The sequence below is a fragment of the Tamandua tetradactyla genome, chromosome 7, assembly GCF_023851605.1.
Source record: "Tamandua tetradactyla isolate mTamTet1 chromosome 7, mTamTet1.pri, whole genome shotgun sequence".
NCBI classification, from domain to species: domain Eukaryota; kingdom Metazoa; phylum Chordata; class Mammalia; order Pilosa; family Myrmecophagidae; genus Tamandua; species Tamandua tetradactyla.
Window position 1 is genome coordinate 164,378,459 of NC_135333.1, and position 19,921 is coordinate 164,398,379.

Here is a 19,921-nt window from a genome sequence, read left to right on the forward strand (position 1 = left end):
AGAGAACAGAAAGTAAAGAGGAACGATAAGAAAAAGACACTGTGCAGAAAAACGGTGACAGAAAGGACTACTGCAGCAGTCAGGATTCATGGCAACCCTGAATCCTTTTGAAATATGGTTACTGGACAGACAGCAGGAAGAAGCTACAGATACCCTGGTTAGCAATGCACCCTTTCATAACAATACCAACAACAAATAACAGCTGGATAGATGGCACTTACCATGCACTCGGCACTGTTCCAATGGCCTCATGTGTACTGGCCCACGTCACCCTCACAACACACTGGGCAAGTCCTGTTTTATGCCTGAAGAAAATGGGGCACAGAGAGTAACACATCCAGGTTCCAACAGCTGGCAAGGGACAGAGTCAAGATTCACACCCAGGTATAGTCCAGCTCTAGAGCCCATGCTGAGAACCACTGTGGTCACTCTCTCTGATAAACTCTGATTTCGGGGGGAACGGAGAATGTGGGGTGTGGTATGGTGTTATTCTTTGGGGAGCTACTCCTCTCCCCACACCCTGTGATTCTAGAAGGGCTGAATCTCTACTCCCTAATCTACCCCCCGCCACAAGGACGGGCATCTGTGGCCCCAAATGACCAGGCAGTGTCCATCTGTGAGATTTTTTTCTACTGAGTCTATGAAGAACCTGTCCTTTTCTTCCCTTGGACTGAGATTTGTAAGGCCGTGAGTCCAGACCAGTCGGGCGCCCTGTGCCTCTCTGTATGGAGGCACATGGAGGTAGTCAGAGCATGGGGCCAGCCCCTTGCCAGGGCCAAGGTGAGGAGCAGATAGCGGGAAACACAGTAAGGTAGACTTCCAACTAAAGGAGCATATGTTAATATAGTCACTCTGCATCTTCTGAACACCCGTTCTGTGTGGAGCACCGTGTTAGACAGGGATCCCGATGAATAAGACACTGTCCTTGTTCTTGAGGCACTCACAATCTAGGGTACAAGGGCACACATGAAAACAAAATTTCTATACAGGGAGCTGAGCAGGTGATGTTGTTCCTGCCTCAGGGCCTCTGTACTGTTTCCTCTGCCTGAAAAAACTTCCTAGGGCTGTTTTTTCTCACCATTCAAGTTCAGTCCAAAGCTTACTTCCATAGAGAGGCCTTCCCTGACACGCATTCTAAAATGGCGCTCGCCCAGCTACCTCTCACTCTATAACATTGCCCTATTCTATTTTTTTTTTTTTCACAAATTTGCCACTTCCAGAAATGATCCTACTCACTTAACTGGCTTTGGTCTGCCACTCCACACTGGAGCACAAGCCCCATGAAATCCAGAACTTGGCCTTGTCCACTTGTCTGCAGTCTAGGGTAGTGCCTGTCACGTGGTGGTGCTCTATGACTACTAGCTGAATGAGCGTACAGATGCATGAAATGAAAATCATTCATGAACACAATGCCAAGGAGAGCCAGAAGCTAAGAATAAAAATAAAGCAGGGAAAAGGAGCAGCAGACAGATGTGCCATTTTGAATACGGCAGTCAAGGAAGCCCACTGAGGAACTGATACTGAAGCCAACAAGAGTGATTTCAGCAGAGCAGTAAGACTGATGGCCTGATGGGAGTGTGGACCAGGCGTGAACAGGAGGTGCAGAAGTGAGCACAGGAAAGAGATGTGCTATAAAGGGAAGCTGCCTTTAGTACCCCTTGTCTAGACTTTCATATTGACAGTACTTTTATATGCCTGGCAAAGTAAAGTTTTTTCCATCATTTGTAAATTTTTACTACCACCCTGAAGCCCTCTCTCCTTTGTCCCTGGACATTTTGTTCTGCTTCTGCCATAGCATTTCCAACATTTTGTAGAATAGTTTTCATTTTTATATGCCTCTTGCCCCCTCGAGTGAGCTCCTTGAGGGCAAGGACCCCAGAATGTACCCAAAAGGTAGGAAAAGATGGGAAATTATGGCTGGTACTTCTCCTGTAGTACCCCCTCTGCTGTAAAGACCAAACCTTTCCCTTTCAAAAAGCAAGGCTTTCAGGTGACAGCTTAGTCTAGGGCTCCACTTACAAGAGCTTAGCTGGGGCTCCCTGGGAAAACTGATATAAATTCAAGCATCCAGAATCCTACCTCCTACAGGGCTTAGAGATGAAGCCTCAAAATAGGAGAATTCCCAGGCCATTTCTAATTATTTGAGTTAGGGCTCAAAACTGAGAACAATAGTAGATCCCATCCCACTGAGGGACTGGTCCAGGGTAGGCTAGGCAAAACAGTAAGCCAACAGATAGCCTTCCTTCACCTCATATCCTCTCTCACCACTTCCCCTGACTTCAGCAGGCAATAAGCACACTCATCCCTTCTGACTGCAGAAGTCTCCCTCCCAGACAGTGCTTCCATGGGCCTGTGCCCCTCTCCCCAACCCAGGCAGGAACCATTTATTTTTCTCATACTCCATTCCATAGATTGAACTCAAACAGACCTTAGAGACCACCTGGTGGGACAGTCTCTTTTTTCACAGTGGAGGGACAGCTCAAGATCGCATCACCAATTAGTGTAGAACTGGGTCTAGGACACAGAACTACTCACCCCACTCCCCACTCTTCCTAATGAATCACCTGCCTGCCAAGTCCTGCTCTCTGACAGAGTAAGCCTTTCCAGGGTCTCAATAGCTATTAGTAAGGTGACAAATGATTCAATGATGCCTTAGTTAGTATTCTCCAGGGAAAAAGATTATGAGTAAATATCATGACCTTCACGTAGGAATTTACTCAAGTGACTGTAGGGATTGGCAATTCCATATGGCAGGCTGCAAGCTGGGAACTCCAAAAGAGATTTTGATGAATTCCCGAGAAGAAGCTGGCTGGCTGAAGCAGAGATATAAATTATTCTTTCTGATTGCTGAAATCATCAGTTCTCCCTTTAAGACCTTCAACAGATTTGGATGAGATGTCTCTCATTGCAGAAAGCAGTCTCCCTTTGTTGATTGTAGATGTAATCACCCATAGATGCAATCAACTGATTGAAGATTTAAATCCACAAAATATGCTTACAGTAACAATTGGGTCAGTGTATGCTGGACCAAATAACTGGACACCAGAACGTAGCCAAGTTGACACATGAAGTTAACCATCACAAATAACATCATATTTTTATTTTCCTGAAGTTTCCTGGAGACCATTTGCTAAGCCAAGGCTATCTCTCTAATGGAAGAAATTTCAAGAATTATGACAAATATAAGAAGAGAAATTAAGGGTAAATTGGCCTTTCTATGTGTCCTGCCCCAAAAAAATACTGAGTGGAAAAATCCCTACTCAATGAGAGTTATTTTGTATTAGATCTCAGCATAGAATACATTTTTTATTGTATTGTGGACTGTGCTTGTTTGAAAGGAAGTATGTCCCCTAGAAAATCCATGTTTTAACAAAAATTCCATTTCATAATGGTAGAATAATCCATATTTAATACTGTATGTTTGAAACTGTAATCAGATCATCTCCCTGGATGATGTGATTAGTCAAGAGTGCTTGTTAAACTGGATTAGATGATGACATGTCTCCACCCATATGGGTGGGTGTTGATTGGTTTACTGGAGTCCTATAAAAGAGGAAACATTTTGGAGAAAGCTATTCAGAGAGAGCAGAGCAGAACGACACAGCCATGAGAAGCCAAAGTCCACCAACCAGCAACCTTTGGAGATGAAGAAGGGAACTGCCTCCAGGGGAGCTTCATGAAACAGGAAGCCAGGAGAAGAAGCTGGCAAATGATGCCATGGTTGCCATGTGCCCTTCCAGATGAGAGAGGAACCCTGAGCATGTTCACCATGTGCCCTTCCAGCTGAGAGAGAAATGCTGAACGTCGTCGGCCTTCTTGAACCAAGGTATCTTTCCCCGGATGCCTTAAATTGGATATCTCTATAGACTTGTTTTAATTGGGACATTTTCTCGGCCTTAGAACTGTAAACTAGCAACTTATTAAATTCCTCTTGTTAAGAGCCATTCTGTTTCTGGTATATTGCATTTCAGCAGCTAGCAAACTAGGACATGGACTGTTATAAAAAAATTAGAGAGCCACTGTGCTACAATGAACAAAGTGCTATGGGGCAGGAAGGAACAGCTAAGTAAATTTTGCTTAAGTAAGCTGGGGGAAGCTTCAGCTGAGGAGATAATTTCTTAAGGAATTTGCAACAGGAAAAGATGGGAAAAACAGACTTGGTATATCATGGGAATGCACTTGCAAATCAAAACACAAAGATCTAAAAATGACAGATGGTTCCAGAAGCAAGATCACATTTTGCAACACAAAGTTTTAAAAGATGAGTGGGGTAGGGGGGCTGACCTTGGGAGATTTAAAAATTTAGCAGGGAAATAAAGACAATGATCATGCAAAATGGTGGAGTAAGAAGTTCTAGGGATTGATTCTTCCAACAACTAACAAATTAGTTACAAAGAACAATTGGAATAAACCATTTTGCAACTCTGGAACCTGACTGGACACATACCAACCAGGGGACTGCTCAATGAAGGGACAGGCTACTAACTGTTCCTAAGTGAGGGCATACATGAACCAGTGGCCAATCCCCATTCTTCAGCCCTGCCACAGCTGTGGGGATAGTAGCCTGCATTTCTGGAGTGTCTGGCAGATGTCAGGGTACAGAGTGGAGACCCTGTCCTCAAAAATTTGGGGTTGCATGTTTTGGTCAGTTTGGCAGATCCATGAGGGGTAGGCATTGACACTGGCTTGGGTTTGGCCCTCTCAGACAGCAGCTGCCTCCACTAGCAGCACCTATTTGGAAAATTTAAAGGGAAAATATTGTCAACCCCTACCCCAAGGAGCCAGAAAGTTAAGAATATCTCTGTCAGGCCATGAGCTGACTGAAAAGATAACAGAACAGAAACTTCAGTGACCACACACAATAAGGAATTCACACTTTTCAAAAACAGTTCAGAAAAAGTCACAATGAAGTTTCCATCACTCAAGAAACAACAAGCAAAAAGTCAGCAATCCCTGAGGAGTGAGAGAGCTAAATTTCCAGATACACCATCCTATAGACTCAGAATACTGAACTCTCAACAACAACAAAAAAACATTATAAAACACACAAAGAAACAGGAAAGAACAGCCTATTCACAGAAAAAAAAAGAATTTGACAGAAACACTTTTTTTTCTATCAAACTAAGGAAGGGCAGACATTGGAAATGCTAGTCAGAAACATTATATCAACTGCTTACTTATGATCAATATATTAAAGAAAAGCACAAAGAAATAAAGGAAATTAGGAAGAAAATGTGTGAACAAAATGAGAATACTGATGAAGAGAAATTATAAAAAGGAAATTCTGGAGATGAAAGGTTCAATAACTAAAAAAGAAAAAAATACTAGAGGAGTTCAATAGCAGATCTGAACAAGCAAAAGAAAGGACCAGCAAACATGAAGACAACTAAAATAAGAAAATTGAAACTATCCAGTCTGAGTAACAGAAAGAAGAAAAAAAGAATGAAGAAAAATGAGCAGGGCCTGGGGGACCTGTGGAGCATCACCAAGCATGCCAACATACACACCACAGGAATTCCAGAAGGAGAAGAGAGAGAGAGAGAAGAAGGGCCAGAAAAAATCTGTAGAAAAAAATGGACCAAAACTTCCCAAATACAATGAAAGACATGACTACATATACTAAAGATGCTCAACAAACTCCAAGCAGGATAAACTCAAAGACATCTGCACAAGACACATTAAAGTCAAACTCTCCAAAACCCAAAGATAAAAAGAATATTAAAAGCAGCAAGAGGGAAATAACTCATCATTTACAAGGGATCCTCAATAAAGTTAACAGTTGATTTCTCACCAGAAACCATGAAAGCCAGAAGGCAAAAACACTAAAATCCTAAAAGGAAAAAACTTCAACCAAGAATTCTATATCCAGCAAAACTATCCTTCAGAATGAAAAAGAAAAAAAAAATATTTCCAGATAAACATAAACTGAAGGAGTTCATTATCAGTAGACTTGCCCTACAAAAAATGCTAAGAGGAGTCCATTAGGCTGAATTGAAAGGATATGAGATAATACCTCAGAGCCATAAAAAAAAAAAAAGAACACTAGTAAAGGTAATTACATAGGTAAATATAAAAGCCAGCATTGTTGTAGTTTTGGTTTTAAACTCCTCATTTTTTCTTTATGATTTAAAATGAAAACACAAAAAACAATACTTATAAATCCATGTTAATGGACACACAACGTATGAAGACACAATCTGAGGCAATAACAATATAAAGGGGAACAAAGGAGATGAATGAGAATACAGTGTTTGTATGCTATTGAAACTAAGTTGGCAGTATTCAAATTAAGTCATTAAAAGTTTAAGATGCTAATTGTAATCCTCAAGGTAACCACTAAGAAAATAATTTACAAGTATATAGAAAAAGAAAGAATGGGATTAAAATGGTACACTACTGAAAAAAAACTAAATAAAAAAAGGCAGTAATGGAGTAATTGAGTAACAAAAAACACACAGAAAACAATCTAAAAAGCATAAGTAAATCCTTACCTGTAATTACCTTAAATATAAATGGAATGAGAAAAAACTTGCAAATCATATATCTGATAAGAGTTTAATTTCCAGAATACATAAAATCTCCTACAACTCAACAACAAAAAAAAACACAATCTGTTCTAGTTTGCTAGTTGCCAGAAAGCGATATGCAAGAAACAGAACAGCTTTAAAAAGGGGAATTTAACAAGTTGTAACTTAACAGTCGTTAGGCCATGGAAATGTCCCAATTAAAGCAAGTCTAAAGAAATGTCCACCCTATGGCATCCAGGGAAAGATACAGTGATTCAAGAAGGCCAATGAAGTTCAGGGTTTCTCTCTCATCTGGAAAGGTACATAGAGAACACGGTCAATTTCTCTCTCATCTGGAAGGGCACATGGCAAACATGGTCAAGGTTTCTCTTGCGGCTGGAAAGGCACATGGCGAACATGGCATCATCTGCTAACTTCCTCTCCACCTCCCCAGGAGGCATTTTCCTTCTTCATCTCCAAGTCGTGGCCGGTGGACTCTCTGCTTCATGGTGCCACGGCATTCTCTGCTCTCTCTGAATCTCAAGCTTTCTCCAAAATGTTTCCTCTTTTATAGGATTCCAGTAAAGTAATCAAGACCCACCTCCAATGGATGGAGACACATTTCCACCTAATCCAATTTAACACTCACTCTTGAGTGAGTCACATTTCCATGGAGATAATCTAATTAAAGTTTCCAACCTACAGTACTGAACAGGGATTAGAAGAAACTGCTGCCCTCACAAGATTGGTTAGAATTAAAACATTGCTTTTTTAGGGTACATAAATCCTTTCAAACCAGCACACGACCCAATTTAAAAATAGGTAAAGGACTTGGACAGACATTTCTTCAAAGAAGACACACAAATAGTCAAAAGGCACATGAAAAGACGCTCAACATCATTAGCCATTAGGGAAAATGCAAATCAAAACCACGGTGAAATATCACATTACACCTACTAGGACAATTCTTATTTTAAAAATGGAAAATAAGTATTCATGAGGATGTGGAGAAATTGGAACCCTCATGCGCTGATGTAAAATAACTGCCCTGGAAAACAATTTAGCTATTCCTGAAAAGTTAAACATAGAATTACCATATGATCCAGCAATTTCATTCCTAGGAATATAAGAGTAGGGACTCAAACAGATACTTGCACACCAAAGTTCATAGCAGCCTCCTTCACAACAGCCGAAAGGTAGAAACCACCCAGTGTCCACAATAGAAAAATGGGTAAACAAAATATGGTGGAATATTATTTTGCAATAAAAAGGAATAATGTTCCAGTATATGATGCATGCTACCACATGACGGAACCTTGAAAACATTACACTAGATGAAAGAAGCCAGACACAAAGGACAAATGTTATTCGATTTCACTTAAATGAGGTGTCTAGAATAGGCAAATCCACAGAAACAGAAGGTAGAATCGAGGTTCCCAAGGGCTGGGAGGAGTGGGGAGGAGGGGCTATTGCTTAGCTTATTGAAAAATTCTAGAAATAGTGGTGATGGTTACAAAGCATTGTGAATGCACTTCATGCCACTGACTTGTATGCTTTAAAAATGGTTAAAATGTTAAACTTTAAGTTATGTATATTTTACTACAATAAAAAGAGGAAAAAATTAGCAGGGGAAATATGTAAACAATAGGTGATACACTGGAGGCACCAGACCAGGCTACACAGGGTTCAATGGGTACTAAAGAAAGCAGTGGTCAGTTCTACAACAGAAGGTGCTTGCATCTCTCTTGAGCTGCGTCATTTTCCTTGAATTTGGAATGATACATTTCAAATAAATTATATAAGAAATCTGGTAGATTTTCACAGTAGAAAAACTAGAAAATCAAAATAAGAAAAAAAAAGATTGAAATCACTTCAAACTCATTACTGTTAACATTTAAGTGCAAATCTTGCCAGCTTTCTCCTGGGTTGAACTGAAACTTTTTTAAATGACTAGACAGCAAGAGCACAGAGTGAGGCATTTCAGACCAAGGAAATAGGACGGGAGAAGAGAAGCGACAGAAGAGATTTTTTTCCCTTTTCCTTAAAAGCGACAGGCTCTCCTCAGTTTAACAAGATTTCTCCGAGTGCCCTGCGATAGCAAAGGCACCAGAGCATAGAACTCAAGAACACAGTCTCTGGAACCAGCTACTTGGGTTTGAATTAGACTCTGTCACTTACTAGTGTGTGACATTAGGCAATCTCTCTACACCTCAGTCTCCTCATCCATAAAAAGGGGATAATAACAATAGCACCTACTAAATGAGGCTGAAGAGTAAATGCTAACACACGTAAAGCACTTAGAACACATTGCTCTTGACACACAATGAAAGTTCAATAAATGTTAGTGCTTATACTGATAAAATCATCTATAGACAGTCTTGAGAGGCAACATCTAAAACCTTGCGGTAACAGTAAATAAAATTCAAATTTTTTTTACCTTATCTCACAATCTAATCATTTACCCCATCTCCTATCAGATGCTAATAATTTCTATCTAAGACCCAGGGCAAGTGTAAAGGCTAAGCAATATTTCGGTGTTTCTTTAAAAAGAAAAAGAAGAAGTCTGCCATCTGAGTAATAATGCAGCTAGTTCTGAAAGCTTCCTTCTAAACGAGAACCTGAGAGCCTGCTATTGCTGTCTGCACAGGATATAAACTCCCATGCTGCTTCCTAGAAAGACAAAACTTTCAGTCACATAAGATTTATTCCTTTATTCAACAAATACTGCGTACCTCTCATGTGCCAGGAACTGGGGATATGGGACTAAACAAAACAGACAAAAACCATGAGTCTACCTCCTGATAGGAAATCACATATAGGGAGTGAGCAGGGTCACTGAAACATGGGGAGCCAAGAGATGCAGGAATGACGTTATTCTCATCTTGAGTTATTATCCCAGATCCCACTATCTGCCACTACACTATCATATCACATTTTATTCATGTCAAATCCCTTGATCTTGCAGGTTAATTCCTTAGATCCCAGGCTGCTTCTCACCACCACCTCCCAGGTACACAAGCCAAAGAACTTGGAACCAAAATGCCTCAGAGTCTCTTGGTCATCTCCAGAGACAAATGATCACTTGATGGCTGCAATAATAAAGATGATAATTTTATTTGCTTAATTAGTGCTGTGTGCCTAAATGACTAAAAAACAACAATGGCAAACAAAACTCCAGCTTCCCAAGATAATTTAACTAAATTCCTGCTCAAGGCAGAAGCCAAACAACTGCTTTTCAGAACTAGACTTCCCAACTTGAGCCTTGGCTTGAAAGGGTCACTCGGCCTCTCACGGCATCAGTTTTCTCATCGCTAAAGTGAGAAAAGTAGCGCACTTCCGAGAGATCTGATGAGACTTTCTAAGATAATGACCGGCACAAATGAGAAAAGCCACCTCAAATTCCTTTCAGAATATCATCCTATGTAGAGAGTAATCTGTGGAATGTCAGGACCCACCAGACACATGAATATTTAATTATTACAGCATACCAAGGGGAAGCAGTGGGGGGAACCCACTTTCCGGTGACAGTTAGGGGCCTAGGTTGGCTGCTAGAGATTTGGTTTCTCCAAGAGCTCAGGGTCCTGCCCTGACAACTTCACATACTTGGTGCAGAATTTCCAGGGAGATTCTCCCTGTACCTCCTACTCCAGCCCCCACCCCCCACCTGTTCTCTTTTAACCTGTTAAAAGAGTAGCTAGAGCCAAATGTGGGTAGGCACAGGCATAAAGAGTCCTGGTCCAATAATCAAATCCAAACCCCCAGTGTCAAAGAAGCAACATTACAACTAAGCACATTACCAGATTTTGCTCATTTTTCATTGCAAGAAAACTCTCTTTGCAAGTCGGGCTTCCCGCTCTTCATTTGCGTTACAAAAGTACAACTGACCCTGTCCCGGAGAGGCTGTTTAAGGAGCTCATCAAGGGGGCACGCAGTTATTCTTTTCACATTCCTCATTCTATCTTCCTGTTAGCCTCTGTCTCTCCCCTCACCCCAACCATAAATGGGCAGTGAGAGGCTCGTGTTCAGGACAGGCATTGCGGCAGGGCCAGCAGGGTGGCACCTCTTGAAATCAGCCAAGCAGGCGGAAAACAACTCAAGTCATTAGAGAGCATCGTTTCTCTCGGCTTCCTGTTCTTCTGCCATCCACAAGCTTTGTCTTTGACTCTTTTTAATTAGATGTAAGAAATCATTTTTCCTGTCACTGCTGAAGAAATGATCATTGTTGAGAGGATTTTTATCTCATCTCCATTTGATGGTATCTCCACAAGGACAGGGACTGTGGCTCGATCACCTTTGAATCCTTAGCATCAAACACAGAAATGGTCCAAGGAAAGGTTGATGAATAAATACAAAAATAAGTTGCATTTTTTCAGCAACTGACACCTAAACACTCAAAATGAGTAGCTGTAAGAAGTATGATAGATACCTTAAAGAGAACAAATTGCAAACCAGTTGTGTCCTGTACACTACCTAGGATGTTATGAAAGTTAGCACTACCTGAAAATTAAATGAAATCTGTTACACAAAACCTGCTTTCTTATTCACTGGTATTTCACCAACACAATCTCATATTCAGTAATTAATTCTAGCCCTCACAATTACGGACTGTCTATAGCATTCTTCCATTTATAAAGCGAGATTAAAAATAACAGCGGCTACACTGCATTTCTGTGAGGATTAAATAAGTTAACACATGCACAGCCCTCAGAACAGTGCCTGGCACATAGTGAACATTTTAGATTTGCGATTGTTTTTGTTATTACAACACTGTCCTTGCTAACACTATTAGGCCAAGTTAAACAGAAATTCCTATCGACAAAGAAAAGTATTAGGAGAAACAAGATGCCCTTATAATCTTTCCCCGTGACAACAAAATTGATGAATTAATGAATTCTTGACATATAAGAATTGCTTATACACCGTTTATTTTTTAGAATGTGACCATTTCTTAAAGCAGAAATATATATTTAACAGGTACTAAATGCACCAGAAAGAACTGACTCAGCAACTTCACTAAAAGGTTCCTTTAAAAAAAATCAGGAGCAATTTTTACCTTCTCTTCAAGCCAGATGATGTTTCCAATCCTGCAATGCTTTGACCTCTTTTATCTGATAAGGACCGTGGATTTATGAAAGCGTCAAGTGACTACTTTTTGGGTTAAAAATACTCACTAACTGCGAAACAAAAAGCAGAAGTATTTACAAAATTGTTCCATTTGACTTCTTCCACATTGAATGTTTTCTCATTTCTCAGAACATCATCCTTCAGTCCAGTAATTCCCAAATGGCTGTCCTGCAGACAGCTGGCACTCAAGGGTGGTTGGCAATAAAAGGGGCCTGTGTCAAGAAGTTTGGGAAATACATACTATACCTGCCTCAAACCTGTTTAGTTGTGCTTAACTCATTTTTTGAAAATTTACTTAACCACAGACCCCTTTTCCATGGAGTATCATTAGAATCTAATTTTTGGAAATGCTACAACAGTCTACACCTAATGACGTCTCCCCACCTTAGGAATGACTGCTGGCTCATCTGCCTGGCCTGGCCAAGTCAGCACTTATTTAAAGAGCAAATGGGAAAGAATGTTGATGGGATGCAGATCCACAGCCCCGGCTACAATGCATATTTTCCTGAAGAAGCAAGTAAAAAAGAAACTACCCTAAGAATCCATCTGAGGTAAGGCATCCATAAATTCCTAAGAGTGGCTCACCAGAAAGCAAGATTTCAGAAGAGTTGGAGGATAAGAAAACGGAAGAAAGAGACATAAAGAGCAATCCTGGAAACAAAATGAATTCATTCTCTTCCTTTTCTTCTTCTTTTTTTTTAAGACAAAGAAAAAAATCCAGGTCCAATACAATCTACTTAGAATATGCATGCAGTCACCAGGGAGAAATCCACTGTGGCCACTTTAATGGGGTCACAGAGAGGAATGTCCAGGGTGTCCCTTGTTAAACTTTCTTCAAAGACTCCCCTCAGAATTCCCAGAACCATGATCTTCATTCTGCAACTAGAAAAAACTGTCCAGAAATGATACCTGTCGGTAACGTACAGGTCCCTTTTCCTAGCACTCAGTGCCTCCCAGGGAGGGATTTGGGGGCTCCCTGGCTCCCTCCTCAGGTCCCTGTGACATCCACCTAGACCATATCTGCCTAAAGAGTTCCACTGGCCTCTTGACCGAACTTTTACAGAGGCACAGCATCAGCAGAGAGGAAACGGGAATTTCTGAAATAACAACAAGAACAAAGGATAAAACCATTCTGAGTTATGCAACCCTTTGCTTGCCAAGATTCTAAAGCCCTCAAGGACCTTCAGCCAAGTGACCCCTAAAAGGACTGAGAGGGGAAACGGGGCTACTCAGCTGAGTCTATACAAAAGCCTTGTCTCACCGGTCCACAGGTGAACAGAAAGTCAGTAAAATATTCCCATCCTATCTCTTCAGAACCGTTCAGCAGAACTTTCTGCAGGGATGAAATGTTCTGCATTTGCACTGCCCAATAGGCAGCCACTAGCCACATGTGCAAACTGAGCACTTGAAATGTGGCCAGTGTTCAGGAGGAACTGAATTTTCAATTTTAATTTTTGTTAATTTTAATTTAAATGACCAAATGTGACCAGCAGCTCTTGTATTAGAAAGTGCAACTAGCCGGTACCCTCAGTTACGTCAACATACATTTCATAAAAATAAACATGGTCGGGGGCCAAGGTAGGTTTTTCTGAGGTTCTGGAAAAACATACTATTTTACTGATCAAAGAAAAAAAGGAAGAAATTAGTCTACTGTGTCGTTAATATTTATGTACACTAATAAGATGGCTAAAGACAAAGGTCACTCCCATTTCATCAAAGGGAAAAAATGATATACAGATCAATTAAGTGATACAAAGAGTAACTGCCATTTGTGGAACCACTGTATGTACAAAGTTTTATATGAAATTCTTACAATAATGTTCCAGAATAAATATTGTGTGTTTTTTTTTTCCTGTATCTCTTTTATCGATACAGAAACTGAGGTTCCAAGAGTTTTAGTGGTTGAGGAGAGGCCATACAGGTAGTCACTGGAGCTGAGATTTGAACCCAAATGATAGATATTTGAAGATATTCAAAGCATGGGCAAAATGTAGTTTAGAACTTTAACAAAGATAAACTGTCATTCACATTTAGTCAACAAGTATTTATGGGCACTATTATGTGCACAGCACAATACTAGATGCCAGAGACAGTTGGGTGGTGGTGGTAGGGATGCAAAGATAAATGAGGAAAATTATTAGTACACTGGACCTCAGAGTTCTATGGGATTGTTTTTCTTTACTAATAAAGGTACACTAATTATTCAATCACTTGCAGATGAATGCTCTTACATATAATAATAACCAAAATGATGCAGCATAAAAAATATATATACTAAGATTTTTAGCACTTCAAAACATTCAGAATCAGAGACAGCGCCAGGGCAGGTGCAGGCCAGGTGGGTGCTGGGTGACTCTGAGCCTCGCAAATGAAAAATAATTAGACACGGGCAAAGGAGACCCTAAGAAACTGAGAGGCAAAATGTCATTATATGCCTTCTTTGTGCAAACCTGCTGAGAGGCAAAACGTCATCATATGCCTTCTTCGTACAAACCTGCCAGAGCAGCACAAGGAGAAGCTCCCAGATGCTGCAGTCAGCTTTTCAGAGTTTTCTAAGAAGTGCACCAAGAGGTGGAAGACCACATCTGCTAAAGAGAAAGGAAAATTTGAAGACATGGCCAAGGCGGACCGTTACGAAAGAGAGATGAAAACCTATATCCCCCTAGAAGGGGGGAAAAAAGAAGTTCAAGGATCCCAATGCACCTGAGAGGCCTCCTTTGACCTTTTTCTTGTTTTGTTTTTCTGAGTATTGTCCAAAAGTCAAAGGCAAACACCCGGACCTATCCACTGGCGGTGTTGCAAAGAAACTGGGAGAATGTGGAATAACAAGGCTGCACACGACAAGCAGCCTCAGGAAAAGAGGGCAGCTGAGCTGAAGGAGAAACATGAAAAGGATATTGCTGCATATCAGGCTAAAGGAAAGCCTGATGCAGAAAAAGGGAGTTGTCAAGTCTGAAAAAAGCAAGTAAAAGAAGGAAGAGAAGATAATGATGAATAGGATGGTTCTAGTGCAGTTTCTTTCCTTGTCTATAAAGCATTTAATACCCCTATATATAACTCACTCCTTCTAAAGAAAAAAACTGAAATGTAAAAAAGAAAAGAATCAAAAGCACAAGTGAAAAAAGAAAAAATAAACTGGACTTCACCAAAATTAAAACTTTTGTGCATCAAAAGACACCATCAGGAAAGTGAAAACACAACCTACAAAATGGGGGGAAATATTTGCAAACCATATATCTGACATGAGATTTGTATCCAAACTATATAAAGAACTCTTACAACTTGGCAATAAAAAGATAAACTGTACAAGTTTTACATTTTTATTTCTTATACCTAGGAGTGGAATTGCTGAGTCAGAAGGTAACTCTATGTTTGGCATTTTGAGGAAGTATGAAAAACTGTTTTCCAAAGTGGCCAAACCATTTTATATTCTCACCAGCAGTGTTTGAGGGTTCCAATTGCTTTGTATCCTCTCTCACACTGGATATTATCTGCCTTTTATATTTTAGTCATCATAGTGCCTGTGAAAAAATATGTCATAATGGTCTTGATTTACACTTTCCTAATGACTTGTGATGCTGAGCATCTTTTCATGTGCTCATTGGGCATCTGTATTTCTTCTTTAGAGTAATGCATGTTCAAGAGTCTTGCACATTTTTTATTGTTATAATTTTTATTGTTGAAAGTTCTTTATTTATTCTGGATGTGAGTCCCCTGTCAGATACATTACAGATATTATCTCCCATTTTGAATTTGTTCCTCTGTTAGGCAAATCAGGTTCTCCCACAAATAATCTGTTCCTTGCTCAGTGTGGTGGTTTTGAACATGTACCCTAGAAAATCATGTTCTTAAAATGAATCCATTTCTGTGACTATAAACCTACTATAAATAGGGCCCTTTGATTAGGTTACTTCCTATGAGTGGGTCTTAATCCTGTTACTAGAGTCTTTTCTAAACCGCAAGAATACAGAAACAGAGAGAGAGAAAAGACCATGGAAGCGAGAAGCAGAAAGCAACAAAACCCAGAAGAGAAGGGAGAGACCAGCAGATGTGGCGTGTGCCTTGTCATGTGGCAGAGGAGTCCAGGATTGCCGGCAGCCAGGCTTCAGGAAAAAAGCATCACCTTGGTGATGCCTTGATTTGGACATTTTTCTCAACCTCAAAACTGTAAGCTGGAATAACAACACCATATCAGAAAGCAATATGGCAAGATGGCGGAGTAGGGAGTCCTAGTTTCAGTTTGTCCTTCAACGGGAAGCTAGTAAATAACCCTGAAGATGAGAAGAACACTGTACACCATCCAGAGATGAACAGAAGGAAGAGACTGATAAACTGCCGTGAAGGTCTGTGAGTAGATCTCTCCACACTGCGGAGGCTGGTGCCCATCCCCCACTGGTGCGGCAGGCTGCGTTAGGAGCCACTCCCTGGCTGGAAACGGGAGCCCTCTTTCCCAACTGTAATGGGGGTCATGGGTGGGCCCCATTGCAGCTTTTGATTAGTGAAATCAGACTGCAGGGTTCCAGCTCTGGGAACAGCTACAGTCTCAACCCGTCTGAGCCAAAAGCAGCTGGAAGCCTCTGCCTACACCATGCCACTAGTAGGGACAGAGTCAGTTGAGAATTGAAGGCATGATACAACCTAGGACTGAGGGGAACAGTTGGCTGAAGAGCACCATTCGTTGGACATGCCAGGAAAGCACAGTTTCAGGGAGATGTCCTAGAGAACATTGATATCCTTCCAGATTTCCTCCCCGGGACACTCTGGAATCAATCTCCACCCCTTCCAGGGGTCCATGGGCACGTTCTGTCTGCGAAACACTGACCTTGGAACATCTTCCCTGGAGGGTCCATCCTCCAGAATCAGCCCTTCAGGTAAAAGCAGCTACAAGTAACAGGAAGCGTGTGAAAAACATACTGAAGCATGTAAAGAACAAACAGAACAAATCAACATTCCTTGGGGAGGAAGCTTTATCCTGGGATTGAAAAAATTGCACAAACACAGCAATCTCAAAAATCATACAATACACCCAGGGCAAGAGTCAGATGAGTAGGAGCGGAAAAAATTCTGATCAGTTAAACACAAGCTATTCTAAAGTACGAAAATAAGTTGGACTAACTTTTTTAGTTCATTGGACTTTAGTACAACACTGATCAACAACAATACGCTAGGCAAGAGAGAGACACTGATCTCCAGAGTAAACTCATCAAGAAAACAAAACGCCTAGATACCAGCAAAAAATTACAAACCATTCAAGATACAGGAAGATATGGCCCCAAAATCACAAATTAAAACCTCAGATGAGATACAGGATTTGAAACAACTAATCAATGATGTTCAAACAAATTTCCTAAACAAATTCAAAGACACAAAGGAAAATAAGGAAAAAGGGATAAAGGATATTTAAAAGATACTGGGAAAACATAAAGAAGAATTTGAAAAGATGCAAAAATAAGAACAGAACTTATGGGAATGAAATACACAATAGAAGAGATGAAAAATACACTAAAGGCATGTGTTCTAGTTTGCTAGCTGCTGGAATGCAACACACCAGAGATGGATGGGCTTTTAATAAAAGGGGATTTATTTTGTTAGTTCTTCAGAGGAAAGCAAGCTAACTTTCCACTGAGGTTCTTTGTTACGTGGGAAGGCACAGGATGGTCTCTGCTGGCCTTCTCTCCAGGCCCCTGGGTTCCAACAACTTTCCCTGGGGTGACTTCTTTCTGCATCTCCAAAGGCCTGGGCTGAGCTGCAAGTGCTGAGATGAGGTATGCTGAGCTGCTTGGGCTGTGCTACGTTGAGTCTCTCATTTAAGCACCAGCCAATTAAGTCAAATGTCATTCACTGCAGCAGGCATGCCTCCTAGCCAACTGCAGATGTAAATCAGCAACAGATGAGGTTCACGTACCATTGGCTCATGGCCACAGCAACAGAACTAGGTGCCTTCACCTGGCCAAGTTGACAACTGAATCTAACTACCACAACATCATGCAACATCATGCAACAGCATACTTAAACAGGCAGAAGAAAGGATCGATAAAATAGAGGAAACATGAAATTTTACAGTCAGAAAAAGACATGGAGAAAAGAACAGAAGAAATGGAGCAGGTTTCATTGAATTAAATAACAGCACAAAGTGCACAAATACATCCATCACAGGTGTCCCAGAAGTAGGGAGGGGAAATGGAGCAGAAAGAATATTTGAGGAAATACTTTGAGACACATACTAACCAGAATGTCAAATGCCAAAGGCAAAGAGAGAATTCTGAAAACATCAAAAGAAAAGTGACTTATTACATACAAAGGATACTAAATAAAACTAAGTCCTAATTTGTCATCGGGAACCATGGAGGCAAGAAAGCAATGGCATGATATATTTAAGATATTGAAAAAGAAAAACTGCCAGTTAAGAAGTTTTCATCCTGCAGACTAAGAAACTACAAGAAAAGAAAACTAGCCCAATTTTTCTTAAGAATACAGATGCAAAATCCTCAATGAAACACTTTCAAATCAAATCCAGCAGCATATTAAAAGAATTATACACCATAATCAACTGGGTTTTATCCCAGGTATGCAAGGGTGGGTCAGCAAAAGAAAATCCGTTAATGCAATACATCACATTAACAAATCAAAGGGGCAAACACAGGATCATCTCCATTAACACAGAAAAGAGTTGACAAAATTCAGCATCCTTTCCTCATAAAAACACTTTGAAAGACAGAAATAGAAGGAAACTTCCTCAACATGATAAAGAGCATATATGAAAAACTCCACAGCTAACATCGTACCCAGTGGTGAAAGACTGAAAGTTTTCCCTCTACAATCAAGACAGGAATTCCCACTAATACCACTGTTATTCAGCTTTATGCTAGGTGTTCTAGCAAGAGCAGTTAGGCAAGAAAAAGAAAAGGCATCTGAATTTGAAAAGAAGAAGTAAAGCTTTCACTATTTACACATGACTTGACATATATTCAGAAAATCCAAAAAACCTACAACAAAGCTACCTCAGCAAAGTGGAGGGATACAAGATCGATACGCAAAAATGAGTACTGTTCTCTACCCTAGTAATGAGCAGTCTGAGGAAGAAATCAAGAAAAAATGCCATTTGCCATAGCAACTAAAAAAATCAAATATCTAGGAATAAATTTAACAAGGAATGTAAAGGACCTATACACAGAAAACTAAAAAAACACTGCTAAAAGAAGTCAAAGAAGGCATAAATAGAACATTCTGTGTTCATGGATTGGGTGACTAAATATAGTTAAGATGTCAGTTCTACCCAAATGGATTTACAGAGTCATCACAATCCCAATCAAAATTCCAACAGCCTAATTCACAGAAATGAAAAGCCAATCATCAAATTATTTGGAAGGGAAAGGTACACGAATAGTTAAAATCATCTTGAGAAAGGAGAATGAAGTTGCAAGACCTATGCTTCCTGATTTTAAAGCATATTACAAAGCTACAGTGGTCAAAACAATATGGTACCAGCATACAGAAAAATATACTGAACAATGGAATTGAATTGAGAGTTTGCAAATAGACCCTCACATCTACAGTTAACTGATTTTTGATGAGGCCACCAAATTCACTCTCAATAGGGACACAACTATCTCTGGAACAAACAGTTCTAGAAGAACAGGATATTCATATCCAAAAGAAAGAAAGAGAACACCTTTCTCACACCCTATACAAAAATGAACTCAACCGTTTTAAGTTTTATGGTCCTAGCTCTTATATTTAGGAGAGTTCCTAGAAGAAAATATAGGGAATTTTCTTCAAGCTCTTGTGGTAGGAGGTAATTCTTTAGACTTTAAACCCAAAGGACAAGCAATGAAAGAAGAAATATATAGGAACTCTTCAAAAGTGAATACTTCTGTGCTTCAAAGAACTTTGTCAAAAGGGTGAAAATGTAACCAACTCAGTAGGAGAAAATATTTGGAAACCATATATCTGATAATGGTTTGATACCCACAATATATAAGAAGTCCTACAATTCAACAATAAAAAGACAAACAATACAATTTAAAAATGAAGAAAATACTTGAATAGATGCTTTTCCAAAGAAGAAATACAAATGACTAAAAAGCACATGAAATCTGTTTAACATCACTAGCTGTTAGGGAAATGTAAACCAAAGTCACTGTGAGATAACATTTTACATCTACTCGAGTGGCCACTATAAAAAAAAAAAAAGGAAGGAAAAAAGTGTTGGAGAGGATGTGGAGAAACAGGAATACTTATTCAACACCAGAGGAAATGTAGGACGGTGCAATTGCTGTGGAAGATAGTTT

General features: G+C 40.1%; 1 protein-coding gene across 3 annotated transcripts in view; it reads right to left on the reverse strand.

Moving 5' to 3' along the window:
- Positions 1-19,921, reverse strand: part of TMCC3 (transmembrane and coiled-coil domain family 3) — a 346,055-nt gene that overhangs the window by 271,357 nt on the left and 54,777 nt on the right. The window contains exon 1 of one of the 3 annotated variants that reach the window (XM_077111622.1): positions 11,560-14,727. The exons of the other annotated variants lie outside the window; for them this stretch is intronic. The gene's annotated coding sequence lies outside the window, so the exon portion shown is untranslated. Of the gene's footprint in view, positions 1-11,559; positions 14,728-19,921 lie in introns of those variants that run through there. 3 annotated transcript variants of the gene reach the window in all.